We start from the raw sequence: 15,487 nt of genomic DNA on the forward strand, positions 1-15,487 counted from the left end.
CACACGCACACACACACACACTAGAGACCCCTTGACGGGGGCCATGGCACTAGAAGCAGGTATCTGGGATTTATTTATCTTCTACTAGAGGCCCGGTGCACAAAAACTTATGCACTCAGGGCGGGGTCCCTCAGCCCAGCCTGTGCACTCTCGCAGTCTGGGACCCCTTGGGGGATGACCACCTGCAGGCTTAGGCCCGCTCCCTGGGAATCGGGCCTAAGCTGGCAGTCAGACATCCTTAGCGCTGCCGAGGAGGCGGGTGAGGCTACCGCCACCATCGCTGTACTGGCAGCCGTCAGCCTGGCTTGTGGCTGAGCAGAGCTCCCACTGTGGGAGCGCACTGACCACCAGGGGGCAGCTCCTGCATTGAGCATCTGCCCCCTGGTGGTCAGTGTGTGTCATAGTGACCAGTCATTCCCAGTCGTTCTGCTGTTAGGGTCAATTTGCATATCACCCTTTTATTATATAGGAGTGCCTGGCCAGCCTGGGTGAGGGGCTGATGGCTGTTTGCAGGCTGGCCACAGCCCCTTCAGGGTAGGGGTTCCCCCTGGGGTGCCTGGCCAGCCTGAGTGAGGGGCTGAGGTTGTTTGCAGGCTGGCCACAGCCCCTTCAGTGTGGGGGTCCCCACTGGGGTGCCTGGCCAGCCTGGGTGAGGGGCTGAGGACCGTTTTCAGACTGGCCACAGCCCCTTCAGGGTGGGGGGGGTCCTGCTGGGGTGTCTGGCCAGTCTGGGTGAGTGGCCAATGGCAGTTTGCAGGCTGGCCAAGCCCCCCAGCGGGGACCCTCACCCCATGAGGGTGTGGCCAGCCAGGGTGAGGGGCTGATGGCTGTTTGCAGGCTGGCCACAGCCCCTTCAGGGTGGGGGTCCCCACTGGGGTGCCTGGCCAGCCTGGTTGTGAGGCTGATGCCTGTTTGCAGGCTGGCCACAACCCCCAGCCACCCAAGCTCCCAGTGGAGGCTGGCTGGAAGCAGGTATCTGGGATTTGTTTATCTTCTATAATTGAAACTTTGTTGCCTTTAGTGGAGGCCACAGCTGGCTCAGGGTTGGCAGGAAGCTTGGCTTCTTCCATTGCCCGGGCAACCAAGCCTCCTGCTTGCTCCAGCTCTGTGGCTGCCTGCCACCATCTTGGTTGGGTTAATTTGCATATAGTCACTCTGATTGGCTGGTGGGCATGGCTTAGGGCATAGCAAAGGTATGGTCAGTTAGCATCTTTGTCTTTTATTAGTGTAGATAATTGAAACTTTGTAGCCTTTAGCGGAGCTCAGGGTGGCCGGGACAGGTGGGAAGCTTGGCTTCCTTCATCTCTGGGGGCAACCTAAGCTTCCTGCTCACTCCAGCTCTGTGGCCGCCACCATCTTAGTTGGGTTAATTTGCATATTGGCTCCTGATTGGCTGGTGGGCGTGGCTTGTGGCCGTGGCTTGAGTGTGTAGTGGAGGTATGGTCAATTTGCATGTTTCTCTTTTATTATATATATATATATATATATATATATATATATATATATATGAATGCTATGGATTATTTTTATTTTTAGTGGAAATAAAATACTTCTCAATATTTTGGTTTTTCTTTGAGAAGCTGCAATCCCCCAACTATGTGCATCATCTACTGAGGAACTTTAGAGTATATATTTATGAGTAGATTACATTATGTCAACTTATAGTCATTCTTGTTTAGATTTGTTTTGTTTCATATTCACTTGTACTTTTTACTTTTTATTGGCTGGATCACACTGCATTTAACTTTCAAACAGCTTTCCAAAGTCTGAATTTGTAAATTCAGCTTTTCATATATGTACATTCCTGACTTAAAGCTTTCAAAATTTGATTGAGCATGAGTTTTAATGGATTTGCAGGAAAAATTAATAAAACTTTTGATTTATATTTCATTCTTGAAAGGTCAGAGGGATAAAACATATATTTGCAGATAAATTATTATGAGATAATTTTTAGAAAAATTAATTTTGAGGTATTTATAGCTTATTTGGGTGATATTTTCTCTATGCCTCTTGTTAAGCAATAACAATAGAGGTCTATAACGTGACAACATTTTATTAGTACAAGATGAAGGATAGTTATATACTTGATGCAGTTTATTTGTTAATGTGCTCTTTTGAAAATGTTCCTATTAGGAATGTTTAATTCTATATTTTATAATAAAATGCCAATTTCTGCACAATTTATAACCAGGAAAACAATATTGTTATTAGCTACTGCCAAAGAGAAATACATTATGTGAACATTTCATACTTTTTCACTTTTATTTGTACATTGTCTTTTTATTTTTAGTTTCATAGTCCAATATCATATGAACTATTTTACTCACACATATCATTTGTGAGGAATAGAAAAAATAAAATATATTTTGTGTCTTATTCTTTCAAAAACTTTGGAAGTTGGAACTCTTAATTAGAGAAAGTTTTGGAAAATAAGGAAATTCCAAGAAAATATCCCAGTTCTTTCTTTAAGATCCATATCTACTGACCATTGTCAGATATACTTTCATTGATATCAATTTAGAGAACAATTTCAAATTAAAGATCACTTGCTAGTATAAGATAATTTGGTCCTAAATTTTATGTGGCTTTACCAATTGACCTTAATTCAAAGGGAAATGATTTGTGAAAGGTCCTCTCTTTGACATTTGATATAAAAAGCAGTGGTAAAGTACATCTCGCTGGTATGTTATTAGAAATATATATCTGCTGAGTTGTTCTTAGTTAAATAAATCTTCAAATAAATAAGTCATTTGCTAGAAAACCAATAATTTATGTTTTAGCTAAAATTGTGGTCAAAAGAGCTAAAGAAGAAGGCTCAAGTTGACCTTTAATGTACATTCTCAAATCTCCGAAAGTAAGAAGACAGGGATAGTTACTGTGGAGTGTAATTTGCAGTACAGGCTAAACAGCAACTTATAATGGTATTCAGTAGGACTTTTAAACAGCCTAAGTCAGGATCTCTCCTAGGACAAAAAAAAACCTGATAGTACAACTGACTCTCGCTCATGCAGCTAAAGAAAAAGTAAGTGGTTTACCCTTTAAAGTACCTCTTATTGCCCAGCCAGCGTGGCTCAGTGCTTGAGTATTGACCTATGAACCAGGAGGTCATGGTTCCATTTCTGGTCAGGAAATATGCCTGGGTTGTGGGCTCTATTCCAAGTAGGGGACATATAGGAGGCAGCCTACCCATGATTCTCACTCATCATTGATGCTTCTATATCTCTCTCACTCTCCCTGTCTGAAATCAATACAAATATTTTTTTTAATGGAAAAAGATAAAGTATCTCTTATCTGTGTACTACTCATTCTCCAGCCCCAAATATAACCTTTTAAGATATGTCTGTGACATGAGCGTATAAAGCAATAGTGCAGACATACAAGGCTCCCACCTGGTACAAACAGACAGAACTGATTTTCTCACTAATAAGGTCAAAGGACAGGTAGAAAGGAAAGCTTGCCCCCTGGTTAGAGTTTGGAAATCTCGAAATTGCTAGTAACAATGCAAAGGGTTCCCAGAAGTTTTGAGACTCTAGATCCTTGGATTTTAGGGTAATAATCTAATGTGACTTGTCCATTTGTGAATAATTCCCATTAGTGCCATGCTAAACAGAATAGATTTAGAAAAAAAGTTATAGTAACATTTTGTTAACAATTAATAATATCATTTAAAGGTATACACTGGTATTTTCTTCCTCAATAATAAAGTGCTCATCCTGAGGTGTTTTAAACTTCAGAATGCAAACAATCATTGGGGGAGAGAAGTGGGCAAGGTTCTTTAATATGAGATTTCTGAGCCTTGTTCTTGGATTCTGAATCAAGATTGAATTGTCTGGTCTGGGAGCCAATAATTTGTTTTCCAAATAAAGATCCACAATGGATCTGATTTCAGCAGCCTTTGGAACATACTTTATGAAGCATGATAACTACCAATGTCTTTTGTATGTTATATAATATGCAGTGTACACCCACCGTAATGTGGACATTATTCACAGATCACACACCAGCATTGCCTTCACTGTTTTCTTTCCTGTAATGCTTCATTCAATAAATATTAGTTGGCCGATATTTAATAAGACATGGTTATCTACCCACCAATTACCTGTATCTTAAAATGAGGACATTTTATTTCCTAAATTTTTGCTAAATATCTGTAATACAGGAAGTTATACAAAGAGGCTTCCCGTTCAATAAACTATTTGGAGAATTGTTACATACAGAATTAATCATAGCAAAACATAGAAATAATTGCCAAGAGAGAAGTCAAGATAAAGGAATTTTCTCAAAAGGAGATTGCTTTCAACTTGGGGTAGTTGTGAAAATGGGGTTCTTCAGAAAAGTATTCATAGCATTGCTGGAATCTGAGTTAGGTCATAAAACACAATTAGAACTTGATACATCTGGGAAAGAGAAAAAATATTGGCAGATGATGGGGAAGTTTAGGGTATGCACATAGAACCCTGTATTAGATGTGCATAGCAGACAACTTTGGATACTGCATAGAACAAGTGAATATCAACATGATTGAAAAGATATGCAAGAGACCAGGTTAAAAAACTGAGCTAAATACACCTTTAAATGCTAAATAAATAGTATCATCCTTATTGTATAGATAAAGAAATGCCACTAAGGGTTAGTGGTGGGGCTATATTTCAGGATGATGTTTTCAGGTGAGTGTGCAATGGATTAAGAAGGAGGAGATTGAGACTAGGTGGGAGGTCAAAAGTACCCGAATTTCAATAAAGAATAAAGGAAAAATAATGTGAGGAAGATTTACACAGGTAGATTCAATAATCTTGAAAATTACTGGACATGGGCGGGAGGAAGGACACAAAGCTATCTCCATAAGTTCAAAACCAGGTGGCTAAGAGTAGTGGTGACACTAAGAGAAAGAAAGTCACTACATCACCATCACAACATTCTATTCCATTTCTTTGTAAGTATTTAGATTTTGCTTCTGCTTTTTTTAGTGCTTAATCATCCTCCCATTTTAGAATTAGGAAAATGTAAGTTGGATACCAGGCAAGGAGTAGCCAGTGAGGAGTTGAAGAGAAGAAGGGTTATTTGTAAGTGAGAGATACTTCATTTGTCTTTCTGTAGCATGGTGTGTGCTAAATATATACATTTCCCTAACTATATATGTGCATATGTACATATGTATGGGAATCTACACAGTATTCTCAAAATTAAGTAATTTTTACCTTTAAAGTATGCTACTTACTGATTTTTTATACTTGCTTAAGATGGGAATTACCTAATGGGAATAATAATTGGGAAAGGTGATTGATCCTTCATAAAATTTAATTTTTAAAATTTGCTTACTAATTCCATTATTACCTGTTTTACTTGAGGATCTATAGTATCCTCTTTCATTTACCCAAATATTTCCAAGTAACAGTTCCTTTAAGTTACCACAAATTAATCTAGAAAACTCCATTATTCAGACCCAAAAAAAGTTTTGTGAAACAAATTGAAATTGAAAAGGATGAAGAATTTCAGTTGACTTAACAGAGCATTGTTCCATGTGTTTATATCAAAATTAAAAAAAAGAAGCAAGTGAGAGAGAGAACTAACATCCAAAGACTTGAAAAGAAGTTCATTTAATATCTTAACATAAGTGAGGTTTTGGGGGGTGGGGTGTTGTTGGCTATTGTAATAGTTGAAAGTCACTTCAGAGTGAATGCTATCCTCTTTCTAGTTGGAAATATTATCTGAATATCTATATATATAAAAGCCTAAGTGACAGAACGACCAGTCAACCAGTCACTAATAACGTGCACTGACCACCAGGGGGCAGGCGCTCAACACAGGAGCTGCCCCTGGTGGTCAGTGCACTCCCACAGTGCGAGTGCCACTCAGCTGACCGACCTGTCCCGGCGTCCCACCAGCCCGGCGGCAGCCACTCACTCCCTCAGTAGTCCTGCAGGTCCAATCTCCGGAGAACCAGCCTGGCACCTATGGACTGGTGCCGCTGCCACGATCACAACAGCGCCTCAGGCACCACCACCACTTCCCCTCCCTACATGCTCACAAGGAAGAAACAATATAAAAGCAGCTGCCAGGTGGATCCTGACAACCTGCGCAAATGTCAGTGAGACGGATCCAGATTCTGGGCCAGCAAGAGCATCTCACCACCCGCCCGGAGGGCCAATCACATCCAGCCCTCCCCCCCCCCCCACCCATCTCGGGATGGGCGCCAGATGCAGGACTCACAGCTGGTGAGCACTGCTGCTGCAGCACGAGCCTCTCCCAATTGGGACTGACTGGGCGCAAACCCACCGCAGGAGCAGTGGAGCCCTGATGAGTGGGAGGAGGGGAAAGCTGCGTTGGACTGCTGGTTTTAGCCTGATCCTTGCAGGCCACCCTGAGGGAGCCCACCTGTGCACGAATTCATGCACTGGGCCTCTAGTTGTCATATAAAACACATATGATGAGCTAGTTTGTCAGTAGATTTAAAGTGTGATACTATAATAAGCACTTATGGAGTACATTTACCCTTGAGAATTTATAAAAAGGCAGCCAAGTGTCTGCTGACATTTTAGTATTGCAGAGGTTTTCTTTTTTTTTTTTTTAAGACAGTTTAGAATGTAGATGGGACATAATTTCTTAGAATATTAGTTTCTTAGTGCCATTGTACCAATGTTCCACAAAGTGGGTGGCTTATAACAACAGAAATTTACTCTTGCACAGTTCTGGAGACTAGAAGTCCAAAAGCAAGGTATCAACAGCCTTGATTCTTCTGAGGGCTTTCAGGGTGAATCTATTCCATGCCTCTCTTAGCTCTGGGGATGGCTAACAATCCTTGGCTTCTAGATGCATCACTCCAGTCTCTGCCTCCATCTTCATAGGAAATTTTCCCTGTGTTTCTGTGCCTTTACATGGCCACTTTATAATGATACCAGTCATATTGGATTAAGGGCCTACTCTACTCCATTATGACCTCATCTTCACTAAGTACCTCTGCAATAACCATTCTTTTATAAACAAGGTAACATTTTGAGATTCTAGCAGTTAGGACTCTAAGCATTATAAGGGTAGAGACTATGTCTACCTTATTCACCCGTATATCCTTAGCATCTAAGCACAGTGCAGGAACATACATGTTAGTTGTTGAATGTTACATGAAGTAATTGATGTCTTTATTACAATTAACTCATATGGCAAATGGTAGACCTGTACTCTAATACAATATTCCATAACAATTAGATATAAAAATATTAGAATATAAAACTAGGATATTAATTTGAATAACAATTTTAAATTTTCAGCAAGCAGTGTGCCTTTTGCTGTGCTATATAATTAGCCTTTTTATACCTCTATGCATGCTACCCATGCAGAAATTATTTAACACCTCTGATTTGATAATATCATAAGTATACTGTGAGATTGCTTCTTTGTTCTTAACATTAAGATAATTGACCTGAGGTCTGTTTATATTTATCTTAAAGTATAATCTCTGAACCAGAGCATTAACTGTTAATAATACATGAGTGGTCCTTCAATTAAACTATAGGGCATTTACATGGCCATTTTCAAATACAGCTTTAATTAAATATTACATTGTTTATTTGCTGAAGTTCCCTTTATAAAATATTAATTGAATTGTGTTCCTAATCACAAAATGTTTGCAAACTTCAGACATTTGTATAAAATGAAAAAAAAGTAATAAATGTTAACTTTAAGAAAGTTAACTGAATTACTTATTATTTCCTATTAAATATGTTTTATAGCTCTAATTTTTAATAATTAAATAAGTATTGTCAATATTACACATTAGAACTATTAACCTTGAGGTGACAAGGCCACATATGACATATGGACCAGAAATATTGTCCATTAAATCCGAAGTTCGTTAATCGTGATCCACAAAATTGAGGGTTTACTGTACTCTATGTGAACCATGCATCTTACCAAACGTTGTGTTTTATGTCTTCTATATATCATAATGTTTAACTGCACTATAGGTAAAAGCAGAAGATTGGAGAGAATAATATATTAATAGAGAAATGTTCAAAGAAATCATGGTACATTCAAAATATGTGATAATGTGTTTCCATTCAAACAAATAGAGAGGATATGTATTTACTGCATTAGAAAGATGTCCATGACATATTGTGAAATTAAAAGTACATTTGGAACATTAGAAGCATAGATATGAAACTGTTAGCAGTTACCTCTTGCTTGAGATTGGAGGTACTGTTCCAAAGGGAGTTTCTGTTTTACCTTGTGTGCACTCTGTAATTTTTAAATAATAAAATGGACTATTTTTGCATTAAGGATTCAACTCACCTTTAAATAATAAAAACCATTCAGTAAGTTTAAAAAGTAACATAGCAATATGGGTCCATCTGGAGACCTGCATTTTTCTGCTTGCTTTGTGAATGGGGGAGAGCTCACAAATGAGGATATATTGCTGCCAACCAGCCAGCTGCTAAAAGCACTCCCAAAAGGACAGGGGTCAAAGTACAATGGAGAATTTCCCAAAGGCAGTTCTTGAAAGTATGTGAATTGTTTGGGAGAGATTATATTTCTACTAGAGGCCCGATGCACAAAATTCATGCATGAGGTGGGGGAGGTCCCCTCAGCCCAGCCTGCACCCTCTCCAATCTGGGATCCCTTGGGGGATGTCTGACTGCCTGGGGATCTGGCCTAAACTGGCAGTTGGACATCCCTCTCACAATCCGGGACCACTGGCTCCTAACTGCTCACCTGCCTGCCTGCCTGATCGCCCCTAACTTCCCCCACTGCTGGCCATCCCCAACTGCCCCCCTGCCGGCCTGGTTGCCCCTCACTGCCCCTCCCCCCGCCGGCCTGGTCGCCCCACATAGCCTACTGTTCAGTCATTTGGTCGCCCCTCACTGCCCCCCTGCCAGCCTGGTCACCCCACGCAGCCTACTGTTCAGTCATTTGGTTGGCCCTCACTGCCCCCTCTGCCGGCCTGGTTGCCCCACAGCCTGTTTGGTAATCTGTTCGGTTGTTTCAGTTGTGACAGTTGCTTCGGCTTTTATATATATAGATAATTGAATACAGATTTTACTGTTCTTAGCCCCAAAGTTAAAGGATATGGCCTATTTTCATGTCTGGTTATCAATGGAGATATTTGGTAAGCAGAATATAATGCTGTTTATGCTACTGAACTCTTCAACACCCAGGAGAGTAAAGAGGACAGCACCTTGAGTTAGTGAAGATGAAAAGAGAGCCTATTCCTAATTAAATATTTCCTTGAATCTGGCAGTAACAGGAATGTTCTAAAAAGTGATAAACACTTCAGTTACATCAAGGACTTTTGTATTCCCTTCTTTATTATGTCAGATGTGTGCTGCCAACTTAAGTAATTATTGTTTTCCCAGTAGGAATCTGCTAAAATGTATTTTTGCTGAAAAATATGCTAACCAAAAAATAAAAAATACAGCCCCCCCCCTTTTGAGTTCTTTCTTTTCAGAAAAGTGAAATAATGTGTAAAGAACTTCTTAAAAGCTTTGCATAGTAGCACTTACAAAGGAACACTTTTTGATATAGGACAGCTATAGAACCCAGTGACTTTCCAAGAGGAGACCTATCCTGACGGATTTTTTCTTAGATAACACAGTAGTAAAAGCATCAAAAATATGTAGGCAGCCATGGGTGGACCAAAGGGTCTTGGTTTGATTTCTTGTTAAGGGCACATGCCTGGGTTGCAGGTTTGATCCACAGCCCTGATGGGGCTCGTGCCAGAAGCAATCAATCGATGTGTTTCACATCGATGTTTCTCTCTCTCTCCCCTTTACCCCCTTCCTCCCTCCTTTCCACTCTCTCTAAAAATCAATGGAATGAATATGCTTGGGTGAAGATTAACAACAACAACAAAAAAGTAGGTATTTGCATATTTGTAAACATTATTCAGATATGTTTTTGAAGCCAATGACTTTTGCTTATCTCCTATTAAAATTATCCAGCTACTTCTATTTGTTTTTTGTTTCTTTTTAATATTTAATATTTTAGACTGTTTAAACATAGTAGGTAGGGATTCACTCTCCATATTGTCTTCAATTAAATATTTAAAGCTTATTGTTTTGACCAGCAGTTTTTGCTATTTGTGATTTATTTCCTATGAGAATATGCTTGATAAGAGACAGTACTTTTCCCAGTTTCAAATAAACCTTCATTTAATTTTACCTTTGTAATATCAAAATGATTTGAACATAAGGAAAAAAAGCAATACATATAAAATGTGTAAATGTCTGTTATTGCTGAATAATAAATATTGTTACATAAAGAAAATTAATAGTCATCAAATTTACTAGTGTCCTATTTATATTTCAATTGATAAGAATAATCACTGAATTAAGCAAGCTATTATTTTAAAAGCAGATCAATATAAGTAAAAAGGAAATGATTTATTTTCAAGGGCATGAATAGCAAACTTGTTAGATTTCATAGCAGACACCATAGCTTACACAGTATTTTACTTAAGACAGCAAATTATTTTACATTATAATAAAAATGTAAACTTCCAAATGTATTTGCTAATACTTTACCCATTGGTATTCATAATGTGCACAGTAGTCAAGACTCATGTCTTTTAAATAATGCATATGCAGTTAAATATAAACAGAAGAAATAAAACAAAAAGCACCAACTACTATGCCAGTATGTTAAATTATCACCAGGAGGGGAAAAAAAGTTTTTCTATATTCTGAACTACTCATATGATGGTAGACAAACACACACACTGTTAAAACTTCCACAAATAAGTTAATTAAACTAGATGATAGAAATAAAACTTCAATTTTTAAGAAAAATAGAAAATTGATGAGAGTTTATACTTTCACACAACTTTCTTGGCCCATACGGTATATGAAGAATAAAATATTTATTAAATATGTACATAGAATAATAAGAATAATGGATTATAGAAATTAGATCTTATAAACTGAAGATATATACTTATAAAAAGTAGGTAATCAAGTGGAAAAATTATATATTTATATGTGTGTATGTCTACGCATATGTAAATGTATATACATTTAAGAATTTCAGTAGGAGAAAATAGAAGACTGCATTTAGGGTAAGGGAAATAAAGTTACGAGAGATTTTTGTGATTATTGCATGTTAAGTTCTAGGCTATGTGCTAGAGATATAAACATACATAGAATATAAAGAACTGTAGAAGAGAAAAATGTGTAAGTAAACTGCCATGGTGCATCAATATAACAATGATTAGAACCAAGTTTTATTCAGGAGTGAATCTGAATACAGTTTTAATGAGAAAATTACATGTGTAAAACCTGCATTTTTTTTAAAATAAGGGAGGACATAAAGATACTTTCTTATGTCCTTACCCATGAAATTCTTATTTTATATCTAGGACCTCTAGGGATATTCCAGAAGAATATATTGGAAGCACAAATTAGAATATCAGTTATATTTAATATTTCTAGCCTGCTAATTAAATAATAGTCCATGAATTTTTATGATGTTATTACCGGGGTTTAAACCATAATAGAACATTTAAATTTAAATTGAAAACATTTTTTAAGAACTCTCAAGCTTAAACACTTTTATTTAAACTTTTATTATGTGACTAATCACATTCGTTCCCATTTATTAGCAAATATAAGTAAAATTTATATACCAACATTGAATATGAACTTGTTTTTTAGATATGAACCTGTCTACTACTTTGAAAGAATGCATTGTATGTATTTGCTCTATTCTTCTCTTGTTATGTTTAAGACATCCCCCATCCCCACAATAACCTAGATTTAAAATTTTAGGATTTTAAGGAGATATAGCAGGCTTCTGAGAGTATTCTAGAGTTGGCATCTATGATGTTTGAAAGTAAACTAAAATTATTCAGTGACTAATACCTACCTTGAATTTCTATATCATATATTGTCCATAGCTGCCTATCAACCATTACCTTGAAACCTGAATAATTGAGGACTATAGCAAATATTTTTATAAGAACCTGGAAACTTCAGAGAATAGAGAGAACATTTTGATAATCTAAATATATCATATCGAATGATGATTATGGTTCTACTACCAATCATATTGCTAATGGAAAAAGTCATTTTTTTAACTTTTATTAATTATTTAAGAACATTAGATTGATGGGTACACTTTTTTTTCTCCTAGTACTGACTAAACAAAAAAACAATGTTTTCAAGCATTTTATTTCAAATGAATATTTATTTTAGCAAATATAGTTTAAGGTAGGATCAGAGGCAACTACTTTGTAGCAAATAGCACTATTGATTTTGTAGATATTTTCTCAAGACATTGTGCTCAATTTCAACAATAGAGTTTCACTTAACATAAAATGGTTATAGCAACATATTCTTTAAATAAATCATACAAAAGTGCAGCAAAGAAATCCTACTGTATTTTTATATAGTTTTTTTACTGACATTCTACTCAAATATTTTCCAACCAAGGTAAATCAAAATGTTTAAACCAGTGCAAACATTTTCTGCTATGTACAGATATATAGAAAAAAGACACATGAGACATTCCCACTTTGGCATTTATTCTTTTTTATTTTTTAAATGTTTTTATTGATTTTTTAGAGAGAGGGGAAGAGAGAAGGATAGAGAGATAGAGACATTGAAGAGAGAGAAAAACATTGATCAGCTGCCTCCTGCAAGCCCCCTACTGGGGATTGAGCCCACAAACCAGGCATTTGCCCTGACCAGGAATCATCAAACTGGTGACCTCTTGGTTCAGGGGTCAATGCTCAATCCCTGAGCTACACTGGCCAGGCAGCATTTATTTTTACTAATCATTTTTGTTAAACATCCTTTGATTATTAAAAAAAAAACTATAAATATAATGTCCATAGCTATGTCAATCATGATTTCTGTAGGGGAAAAAATGTACACAAATTGGGTAAGTCAAGAAGGGTTTAATATAGATTATTGCAAAGGTATGGGTGATATGTAGGGAAATCACAATTTTTATGACCATATTAGGGCTGGTATATTTATTAGGTCTGAAAAGACAAGTGGGGGAAGAAATTACCTTCATTAGGCAGAAGAAAGACTTGTACAGAAAGCAAGCTTAAGGCAAATTTTGATCTTGGTGAGTTAGATGCATCTATTTGGGCTTAATGCATGGGAAGGAGCCAGGAGGATAAAACTCTACCCTCTTCCTTCCTTCTGATCTCCATTGATGCCCTTCTTGGTTAACCTAACAAGAAGCCAGTGGGGTAAGGGAGCTTGCTGATGTGACGTACAGGTTAATCTGCCAGAACAGATAATAGGCCATGGTGTATGCAGATGGATCTGGAGGGGCAAATGGAAAACAGCTGGTACGGTACCTGTGGTCACTTCTATGCTTTGTCAACATTCTGTGCTCTTTTCATGCCTTTTGATAAACATTCCCTGTCTTTGTTACCTTAACTTAGGAGGGAAATATTAGCCAGCATTTCAATGGGGCAGCCCCTGAGGGTCCTGTGGAGTCTTGCAGTTCTTCCAAAACAACACTTAAAATAGAGGTCATTGTGGTCCCCAAGAAAAGGCTGTTCATAAAGCCTGGATTCTGGGATGTGTTCTGGTAATGGGCTTCCCTGATGAATATCAAAGATTTCCAACTAGAGGAAGACTATATATTAACTAATACTCTTAGTGGAGATTTTAGCCATTAATGAAAAATTATGAAGAAGTGTCAGCAGCCCAGCCTTAGTGGTTGAGCGTCGACCTATAAACCAGGAAGTCATGGTTCAATTCCTGGCCAGGGCACATGCCTGGGTTCATAACTAGATCCCCAGTGTGGGGTGTGCAGGAGGCAGCCAATCATTGCTTCTCTCTCATCATTGATGTTTCTCTCTCTCTTCTTCTCTGAAATTAATAAAAATATATGAAAAAAGAAAAGTGTCAGCAGAAATACAATCTACCAATTTCTTGATATTTTGGTGACTTTATCCACCTTCTGAGCAGTGGGCATTTTCTATGTAAATACAGTGAAACATTACATTATGGTACATAAGATCATGTTGTCATACAATCCTCTGGTTCAGTCCAAGCTTTTTTATTGACAAGCTCTGTGACCACCACCAAGTCCATTTTTCTTGCTGAGCTTCAGTGTCCTCATAGATATATGTGATAATATTTATACCTACTGGCTGGGTTTTTGAGATTACATGAGATAAAATGCAAATCATTTACCCAGAGTACTGTCTTCCAGATACTAAGCTCTTTATATGCATTAGCTATTATTTTAAAATAAAAGTAGAGCAATTAGGTTTTATTAGGCAGCAGACTGCCTCAGCAACAAATATCATACCCAAAATCAAAGCAAGGGAATGCATTTTATTTTATGCCAGGATAGCAAAAGCTTTCCAAGAAACCATCTAAGCAGATGTATACTTAGATTTTATTGACAAGAATGGAATTATATGACCATCCTACCAAGGCTAGAAATTTAGGGTATAGAATCATCATAACTTCAGGAGAGCAATCATGACTCATTCATTATGCAGTATCTGGACACTAAGTGTAAATGAAGACAAAGTAGGGGTTCTATTAGGAATAATGAAGAGCAGAACAGTTTGGAAACTAACACCCTATAAAACATCAGCACTTTTCGTTGCCATTGTTTCTTGGAAGGATAATCTAGTAAACTCTGAAGATGTTTCTTTCACAGATGTAGCAACGTTTCATATAATATCACTTGACATTGTTTATTATAATCTCAAGTGTGAGATTTGAAATACTTTGAAAGTATTTAGTACCATATCTTAATATGTGATTATTGCATTATGTAATGTGAAAAAGTTGGATTTTTAATTTGAGATGTTTTTATTTTTCTGAATCTTTCTTTTCAGGCATAATTCCATTTGTGTTATTGAAAACAATGGTAATATAGAGTTTACTTGCTATTATATAACAAACGAAGGACTTAGCTAGAAGATTTTAACTTTTTTTTTTTTGGATAAGCTTGAATTGAAAGAGAACGTTTTCTAGAAACTAATGATTATTTCAGGAAAAATTTGCCAGCAAGTCACAGTATTTGCTAATGGATGGGAATCGTGTGCTCCCTTCTCTGGCATGTTTAAATTGCAATCAATGAGTGAGACATTCTGAAATATTCTGTGTTAGGGTTTTTGGCAGATGATGCAGGCTGCAAAAGAATTCACAACTAACGGAAAAGCGATGCAGAGAGAAACTTTATGTTTACTCCCCCCCAAGGGAAAGGGTCAGTGTATTGCTAATCAATACAAAGGCAAAGAACGAAAAGCTGCTCCCCCCTTTAAAGCTTTGCACAAGGAAGGGAGGGGCTTTTCCAGGCGGCTGCCATTGCTAGGTGAAATCTAGCAGACACCAGGGGGGTTGTCTTAGTTAATTCTTTAGGAGACAATCTTGGCAGATGTTCTAGGGAGGTGTCTTATTAATATTTTTCCAAAGCCTATAAAACATTCTTAGAGCAAAGGTTATGAAGACTTTTTGAAGAGGAGTGGCAAAGGGAACTTTCTACTAATTATTCTTGAGTTGTAAATAAACAGAAGGGA

At 37.4% G+C, this 15,487-nt stretch overlaps 1 protein-coding gene across 1 annotated transcript in view; it reads left to right on the top strand.

Annotated features, from left to right (window-relative positions):
* CCSER1 (coiled-coil serine rich protein 1) overlaps window positions 1-15,487 on the top strand; it is a 1,147,418-nt gene that overhangs the window by 332,803 nt on the left and 799,128 nt on the right. The window lies entirely within an intron of this gene.

This window comes from Myotis lucifugus, unplaced genomic scaffold (genome assembly GCF_000147115.1).
Source record: "Myotis lucifugus unplaced genomic scaffold, Myoluc2.0 scaffold_12, whole genome shotgun sequence".
In the NCBI taxonomy this organism is placed as follows: domain Eukaryota; kingdom Metazoa; phylum Chordata; class Mammalia; order Chiroptera; family Vespertilionidae; genus Myotis; species Myotis lucifugus.